The following is an 8,954-nucleotide window of genomic DNA, read 5'->3' on the forward strand; positions in this document are numbered from 1 at the left end:
TCACTCCCTCCAGCAGGCCCCAGCCGTCTCTCTCTCTCACACACACCAGTGTCTCTGCTACAGGAAAAGCAGCGGACACTAGGGTGATGCATTTCCCCCGAGAGTGTGCTCTGTCCCTGGGTTACTGCAGTCATGGCCTTTATTCTGACAGAGCCCAGAAAATGAATCTTCCCTCCATGCCCAGCTCTCTCCCTTTCCCTGAAGCGGTTTCTCACTCTCTGGTGCCTGGAACCAGCCGCTGGCTCCCCACAGCTGCGTCTCCTTCCCCATCCGACACTCCCAGGCAGGACCGGCTCTAGGCTCCAGCAAAACAAGCAGGTGCTTGGGGCGGCACATTTCCAGGGGCGGCATTCTGGCCATCCTCTTCCAGGAGTTGAGGCTTTCGGGTGTTGCAAGGAAAAGAAAACCAGCCCCTGTGCTTACTCGAGATTCACGGGGTTTACTGTACAGTTGCCCTCTAGAAAAGCTGGGTGCATGGAAAGCTAGAAGGAGCTCAGGTGCTGGGAACAGAGCCCGGGGCTGGACCAGACAAACGTCCGCAGGGTCTAGTTCTCTTTAAGATCTTGCCATCCCTACTAATGGGACTGACCCCACTGGCTCCGGTGGAACAATTTGTGGGGTAAGGATTACTCAGGATACGAAGGGTTTGCAGGGCCACTCTCAAAATCCCAATGGAGCTGAAATCAAGAACCTCTCCGAGCGCAGACCTCACTGTTTCCAATCAGGTTTGCCTCTCTGGGCTCGAATCCATGGAAGGTTTAAATGGAAATTGGTACCCTCTCCAAGTTAACCAGTTTGCATCAAGCTCAGAAGCCCTCAATCCTGAATTTCAGGGGTGTGCAAGGGGTCAGCACATCTGGGAAGAGGAGAGCACATAGGGGCTAGCACAGATGTGTCAGCCAATGCAGGGTCCCTTCACTGGGATATCTTGTAACCGCACTGGTTTATAATGTAAGAACGCAGTCAGGCACCTGACGGGAGAGATCAAACAGCTGGTTTATGGCTCTCCAGAGTGAAGTTCAGCGTGACAGCTAGATCCCATGTGCATTGACCCTGTCCTCTAAGCGAACATGGACTGGACCTTGGCAAGGCTAACACAGAGTTCAGAAGATTTCACACTCGTGTGTCTGGATGGAGAGAGAGATTCCAGACCGGGCGCTCCTAGGGAAACCTAGGGGGACCTGTCTGTACAGATAGGCAGAGTACACAGAGGGTCAGGCTGATGCAGCCAGCCCCATTTCCGCCCCACCATCACCGCTGGAGCCCAATTCCCCCAATCGCTCTGTATGACTGCAGCAGGCTGCCCTAGCCAAAGGCACCTGATCTGACAGAGCAGTGTCAAAAGACGACATGACTCTAAAGAAACAGTGACTGGCCAGAGGGACAGGGCGTAAGGACACGTTTCCAGCAGATGCAATCTCCTCTCTCTGCGTCTCTGTATTTATGCAGCACCCCGATGCTTCCACCCAGGCAGCTTTGGGAGAAGCAAAGACTCCCAGGAACGTAACTGTCAGACTCAAACAGACTCCTAACAAAGGCGACACCAGACGCCATCCCGGGCTCATTCCGCGCTACTCTGGACACCACGAGGCGAGTCAAGGCCAGGCTAACTCCTCCCGCGTGTTCTTTGCTTGTCTGAGAACCAAGCGCTTTCCTGAGCTGCTGCCCATGGTGCTGGCTTGCAACCAGGGACCCACACGTGCTCCCCCCTGAACACAGCCCCTCTGCCAAGCAGCGGCCCGGAGAGATGGGCAGGTGCTGCCCTTGTCACGGGAAAGACGCGAGGTGCTGGGTTACCTGACAATTGGCTCCTCTCCCTCTCCTGTGCGGGCACATCCACACAAATACAAGATCTGCAGTGGCACGTGCTTTGTGGGGCTGCATGGAAAGGCACAGGGCTGGAGCCGACCCCCGCGGGGCACTCAATGAGAGTTTTGCCCCAGGAAGGGCTGGAGAGAGAGGACTCCACCATCCTATTTCCAGCCTTACTCCTTCCCCAAGCTCACGACGGGCGGTGAGACCCCGCACAACACAAGCCCTGGGAGAGCTCCCCCGTGTCAGGGTGTAGCTGACAGTGGGGGGCTACAACAGATGTATAGATCCTGTCCAGACATTCTGATAAACTCCTGGGGAAGGAATCGACAGCGGACTGGCGGGGATCCGGATCCGGATCAGTTCAGTACCAGGACAGGGTCCTTGCTGACAATGTTCCCCCAGAGCTGGCACCTTCCTGCTCATGGGGGGGGTCCAAGCTCAGAAATTGGCCCGTGGTTTCCCTCAGCACATCAGCATCCACTGGGCTGTTGCACTTCGCAGCCACGTCCTCACTGCGGGTGCTCGATCAGGGGAGAGAGGAAAAGGACCCCGCTAATGCAGGGTTTTGTCCTCCCCTGTCCATCCAGCAGGGCAGAGTCTAGGGAAGGCAGGTTGTGTAGTTGGATGTGGTCTATGGGGGTTTAAGAGCAGGTCACTTGGTCCTGCAAACAATCGCCCTGTTCACCGCTATGGAAGCCGTGTGTGAAGCAACCGCAGCTCCCCCAGCGGGGGTGTCACCGTGTGGAAGAGCTCATTGGATGTCAAAGGAGAGAAAACTCCGTCTCGGTCTGGGGCAGGCCGCTGTTTATACCTGTTGGGACTCCCCCGGCCAGCCAGTCGTGCTCAGGAACCCAATCCCACAGTGTCATGCAGGGATCGACAAGGATCTGTGCTGACTTCTCTCTCATGAGAGCAGGATCGGGGCCGCGGGTGGCGGAGAGAGTCCCGGACCCATGTCAATCTTGCTAGGTGTAGCTGAGAAACACCTTTGGGGGCAGCTCCTCAGCTGGTGGGAATGGTCAGCGCTGAAGTCAGTGTCAATTCACACCAGCTGAGGATCGGCCGCTGCTTTCCTTTGGTCTTTTTGCAGAGCGATCAGAGCTGCAAAACCCGGAGGGGGAGGGGATACCCAAACCCAAGCGCCTTAAAGTGCAGCCCTGCTAGCAAAAGAGCAACCAGTAACTCGTGTGGATTATTGTCGAGCTGCGTGTAAGGATGAGGGACTCACCGCTGCAGCGCCTCCTGCTGGTCATCCTTGGGAATTAGCTCGCCAGCCATCGGAGCGCCCCCTGCAGGCCAGTGATCCACTGCTGCTTGGTCCCCGTGTCCCTCCCGGACCCTGTGCCCTGTTGTCTGGGGTGCTGCCCCCTGGCAGTTACCCCTCACAGCTCTGGGTCTCCCCCTCCCAGGGGAACCCCCACCCACTATCCCCACTGCGCCTCAGTCTTGGCTACTGCCCAGTCTCCATCTAGCCCCCGTTCACTGGGGCAGACGGCAGTGTCAGCCACTCCTCACAGGCAAAGGGGTTCGGACCTGCTGCCTCTGCCTACCCATGGGCTGCCCCCTGCAACCAGGAGCGGTGCCAGGGTTTTTGCCGCCCTAGGCGGGGGGTCCTTCCGCGCTCCCGGTCTTTGGGGCACTTCGGTGGCGGGTCCCGGAGCGAGTGAAGGACCCCCCGCCGCAGAATTTCCGCCGAAGACCCGGAGCGCGGAAGGACCCCCCGCCGCAGAATTTCCGCCAAAGACCCGGAGCGCGGAAGGACCCCCCGCCGCAGAATTTCCACCAAAGACCCGGAGCGTGGAAGGACCCCCCCGCCGCAGAATTTCCGCCAAAGACCCGGAGCGCGGAAGGACCCCCCGCCGCAGAATTTCCGCCGAAGACCCGGAGCGCGGAAGGACCCCCCCGCCGCAGAATTTCCACCAAAGACCCGGAGCGCGGAAGGACCTCCGGCCGCAGAATTTCCGCCGAAGACCTGGAGCGCGGAAGGACCCCCCGCCGCAGAATTTCCACCAAAGACCCGGAGCGCGGAAGGACCCCCCGCCACAGAATTTCCGCCCCCCAAATCCTGCCGCCCTAGGTGACCGCCTAGGTCGCCTAAATGGAAGCGCCAACCCTGCCTGCAACCCAGTACCTAATAGGCCTTACCAGGCCTGCAGCCTGGGGCTTTCCTAGGCCGGAGCTCCCCGGCTCCCTTGGCCTTTCCCCAGCCCTGCTCCACTCCAGGCACTTAGTTAAGCTCCCTGCAGCCAGGCCCGTCTCTCTCTGAACACAGAGACGGCTCAGCCCCTGGCTCCCAGCCTTTATATACAGGCCAGCTGGGGCCTGATTGGGGCGTGGCCCAGCTGCGGCCGCTTCCCCAGTCAGCCCAGCTTTTACCCCTGCAGCCCTCTCCCAGGGCTGATTTCCAGCCCTCCAGGGCAGGAGCGGGTGTCCACCCCACGACACTGCGGTAAAACAACAAACAAAAAACCATCCCCAGCAGGTTTCATTCACAGCTGCTTGGATGCAAACCCCGCTAGTGTTGGGGAAGAGGAGGGAGAGATTTAGGAGCTGAACTGTCCAGGTGAGGTTTTTTCATGGCTCTGGGACAAACTGAGTGGCACCCCCAGACCCGTTGTCCTAATCCCCCCCCCACCCCCTTCCCTTTTGATGTGAAGGATATTTCCCGACCCTAGACATGTGAGGCATTTGCTACAGGAGCAGGTCACTGGAAGGAGGGTGGTGATGGAAAGCGGGGACTGGGGGGATCAGAGGACTTTCCTTCCAATTAAGGTGAAAGGGAAAGACACCAGGAGCCTTTTACCGAAAGGAGAGAGAAGCAGGGGAAAGAAACACTCGTGGGTTTTAGACTTTAAGGAGTGAAACTCTCTGATCTCTCTTCCAGTCTGGGTGGGAAGTGAAGTTGGAGGGGCATGCGCTGAAAGAAGAGCAAATACGAAAGAGATTCTCCTTTAATAAGACAAGGTGCCCCCAGTAAACCAAGTAACGAATACAAGCCCCAGCTTTCTTCTGAATCTAAGAGATGCCCTTGGAATGAGATTAAAGAGCCATCATCAGCCATTGCTGAGCAGAGTGGAAAACAACACAAATCAGGTGCTGTGCAAAATGTGTAAAAGCCACACACATACACACAAAAACCAGGGGGCGGGGGGTGGCCAAATATTTTTTTGCTTGGGGCAACAAAAAACCTAGAGCCGGCCCTTCTTGCAACCATCTCAATAGAGCATGAGCTGGCCCAGACTGTGGACCTCCAGGAAGCAGTTCAGATCTTTGCAACCAATAAGGCACAGAAAGCACCACTTTGCTTATTCAAACAGATGAAAATGCCAGTGTTTACTATGCAGACAAAAATAGTTACATTTGCTGTTCAGGCGTTTGAAAGTTAAGTGTTACTTAACATTTTTGAACAAGGCATTTTAAGTTGCTAGTTCTCCTTTATTGGGGTAGGTAGCAGAGCGGTACCATGAGAGGAGTAGAACAGAAAGAAGGCAGAATTGAGACCTTTCAAAGTTTTGGCCCATCAAGGGGGCATGGAGGCGTCATTTGAGCTCCCCGCCTCAGGTGCCAAAATGTTGTGGGCCGGCCCTGTGGGTAGTGTGTGGCGCTTTGAAATCAAAGGTGCCTCAGGGAGTTGGGCTCGGAGTAACTAAGTGATTTGGGAACCTAAATCCAAATCCCTTTCTCTGGGATTCAGGCTGCTAACTTTAAGTCACTTCTGAAAGTTGGACTTAGGCTCTCAGCTCACTAAAACTGGTCCCCATTTATACAGTGGGAATTACATTTCTCCTCTTTAAGATTCGCTAATGAACGTGACACACACAACTACTGAGGTGAGGTGGCCTTAAAACACCTGTTCTAGATTAAATTAATGACGTGGGATTAGTGGCTATTGATAAACAGCTGGGTTTGGCATCAGTTTCAAGTTCAGCTCTTCAGCTCTTCCTACAAAGACTTGTGGATATGCCAGTGTGGTAAATGGAGGGAGGGGGGTAGCACTCTTTTATGGACACTCAGCCAGTCTGATAGTTATAAAAATCCTTCTTCGTAGTGGTATTCTACTTGCCTTACCTGTAAAGAGGTAAGAAATCTCACTGAAATGCTTAGGTAAAAGGAAGTGTGTTGGCAACTGGCCAATGGGAAGACTAGAAACTTTTAAAATTGGGGGAAAAAACTTCCCCTCTGTGGGCTGTTTGTTACTGTTCTCTCAGCTGGAGAGACAGAGCAGCGGGGATGCTGTAAGGAGCTTGGCCAGGTATGAACATTCCTCAGCATTCACACCTGGAATTACTCCTTTGGAACTACGGATATGTGAGTAGGACAGGAAATGTTCAGTTAAATGAGATCAGGTTTATCTCTTAAATTGGGGCTTGTGGATTCCTCTGTGCTAACACAGGTGCTTTTGTTTAAGCTGGACCCCAGGGAAGCCATTCCTGGTGTTTAATTCTTTCCAGTTGCTCTTTAATATCTAGCAACAGCCTGATTTTCCAAAAGTTTTCCTCTTTTTTATATATATAAAAATTACCCTTTTTAAGAACATGGTTTCTGTGTCTTAGGAGCTAAAGAGGTCCATGTGCATGTTGTTCAGTTAGCTGCTAAGAGGAACAAAGGGTTCCAGGTTCAGCTGGTGGCAACAGCTGATTTCCTTTTCTCTTTTCTTTCCTCGGCTCTTCCCCGGGGGGGAGGGGGTGAAAGAGCTTGAGGGGACCCACAGGAAGGAATTCCCAAGTGCGCCTTCCTGGGCTCTCAAGGGGGTTCTGCATTTGGGTGGTGGTGGCAGCGATAGGACCCAAGGCCTGGGGATCTGGAACCTTGGGAGTTAAGAAAATATTTGCCACTCCAGGCTTCTATTAAAGGTCTTTGCAGCCCCCCGGAGTGCCAGAGCGGGGAATCAGCCTTGACAGCCAGTTAGTTAGCTCATGGTTGTAATCACACGCTGAGGCCTTCACAACTCTTCCTTTTCAATCCAGGCACACAGCGGCCTTGGAAGGCCAATATAAGGGCAATGGCTACAGTAACTGCCTCTGCCCATGTTGTTTAGGGCAGGTGAAAAACCTTCCCCATGAGTGATTTCCCTGTAATCTGTGCTGCCAAAAGAGCTCTCCAGGGTTTGCCCCCGATGCCTCTTCCTTGGCCTCTCAGAGCACAGGACGTTCGCTGAGAACTGACCCTGTCTCTGAGGCTCCAGCGGGGGCTCTGTGCGCATGAAGGGAGGCTGGAGAAGACCAGTGGCACGGTGATCACATACGGATTAAAGGCGAATATGCCTTTACAATCTTTATACGTTTTTAACATTTGATCATTTTAGATCTAACTTTAGGTGTCACTGTCGTACTTTTTTCTCTTGTCTGCCTTGGTCTAAGGCGTCACTAATAACATTTGCTTTGCATTGTTCAGATTAAACTGATTTCTGGGAGAAACCAATATACAAGTGTGGAGAGGTACAGAGGGAAATTCCCCTGGGGTTCGATTCTCTATAACTGCCCCTTGCAATGCTGATGCAGTTGGTGTTTACCGCTAGAGGAGGTAGGCGAATGGACTAGTTTGGTGCCTGTTCTCATCCACAGTGACAATGCCCGTCTTCCTACGGAAGCCTCCTTTGTCCATTTGTTAACTATTTAAACAAGTAGCCATCTGCTTTTCCCCGCGGCTGCCCCTTGCCTTGGGAGCGGGATAGGCTGGGGGGAGTGGGGAATTTGGTTAACGCTGCCTCATTATTTCCCTTCAAAGCTCTCCTAAAATCCTCCTCTGCCCTGGAGCATAAGAAAGTATTGACAACGGGCGGCTGGTTTGCTGAGGGGTCCCTGCCGATCATGCTGATCAATATTGTCTCATTGGTTCCTTGTCTCCCCTCCCCCATGTATCTCCCCCTGCCCATCTGTTGTCTCTTGTCTTACAGTTCATAAGCTCCGTGGGGCCCTGACCGGCTGTTTGATCTGTTTGTGCAGCGCCTCGCACAATAGAGCTCCGGCCCATGACTGTGACTCCAGGGGCCATCATGCAAAATAATAAACTAATCATTGACTTCACTTGGAGCAGTAGGAGCAGCTACTCCCTCGTGCCTGAGAGAAGCAAATAAATGACATGTAGTAATTAGTGCTTAACTGTTTTCCTTTCCCGGCCTGTGTTTGATTGAGGCAAAGGAAGACAAGCCGCAGGAGAGACAACCTGGCCCTTTTGCAGGCGTTTGTTTAAAGGATTGTGTCAGTCCTGTTGGTGCAGGGAGAGGAGGACGAAGGAGACAGACCAGCCTGTCCCGGCTGAGTGTGTTTGCTGCCATGGGCTCCTTGCTGTGTGTAGCTCCGGAGCGCCACCTGCTGGGGGCTTCTTTTTAAATTAACACCGGGGGAGGTTTTTGTCTGAGCTCAGACCGGCTTCTCCTCACTGTGTCCCTCGCGCAGTAATACACGGCGGTGTCCTCCGCTCTCAGGCTGGTCATGTGTAGGTAGAAATTGGAGCTGTCCTTGGAGGCTGTGAATCGCCCCTGGATGGTCGGGGAGTAGCTGTTGCTAGACGATGAATAATAGTAGATCAGCCACTGCAGCCCCTTTCCCGGAGCCTGTCGGACCCAGTGCATGCTAGTGCTGCTGAGAGCAAAGCCGCTCACGGTACATGTGAGTTTAGTGGATTCCCCGGGTTTCTTAATCTCCGGGCTGGACTGGGTCAGAACCACCTGTGCCCGGGCCCCTGGAGAGAAACAAAGCGGGTTGTTAAAAGTAATGTTTAAAAACCACAGATTAGAGACACCGGCAGATACGGGTCTGTCTCCTTCTCTCTAGTGTATGTAGAGATTAATCTAAACACTCCCTAGTGTGACTCCCCGGATCTCAATGTCTTCCCACGCAGGATGAGTTGTGGAGGGATTTTCTAAAGTACTCACATTATTTGGGAGCACGAGCACTATTGACTTTCCTAGATACACGTTCCTAGATAACTTGGGAACTTTAGGGAAAAACCCTCAGCCCATGAACTGCCGAGCGATCTAAAACCGACGGGTGAACAGAGAAACAAACCTACCTGAGAGGCCAAGCAGGAAAATGCAGATTCTCAGCGGACCCAGCATGGTGATGGGATGGGAGTGCAGCTCTGTAAGTCCCTGCGCTGGATGTGGGGCCTTTGGCTGAGATGCCGGAGTCAGCGGT

General features: G+C 53.7%; 1 long non-coding RNA gene across 1 annotated transcript; it reads left to right on the forward strand.

The window, feature by feature from the left end:
- Window positions 1–5,556: 5,556 nt before the first annotated feature.
- LOC135978658 (uncharacterized) lies at window positions 5,557–8,744 on the forward strand. The gene is made up of 3 exons (XR_010596041.1): window positions 5,557–6,123; window positions 7,210–7,338; window positions 7,712–8,744. It is a non-coding gene; the product is annotated as an uncharacterized LOC135978658 (long non-coding RNA).
- Window positions 8,745–8,954: the final 210 nt, after the last annotated feature.

The sequence above is a fragment of the Chrysemys picta genome, unplaced genomic scaffold, assembly GCF_011386835.1.
Source record: "Chrysemys picta bellii isolate R12L10 unplaced genomic scaffold, ASM1138683v2 scaf367, whole genome shotgun sequence".
In the NCBI taxonomy this organism is placed as follows: domain Eukaryota; kingdom Metazoa; phylum Chordata; order Testudines; family Emydidae; genus Chrysemys; species Chrysemys picta.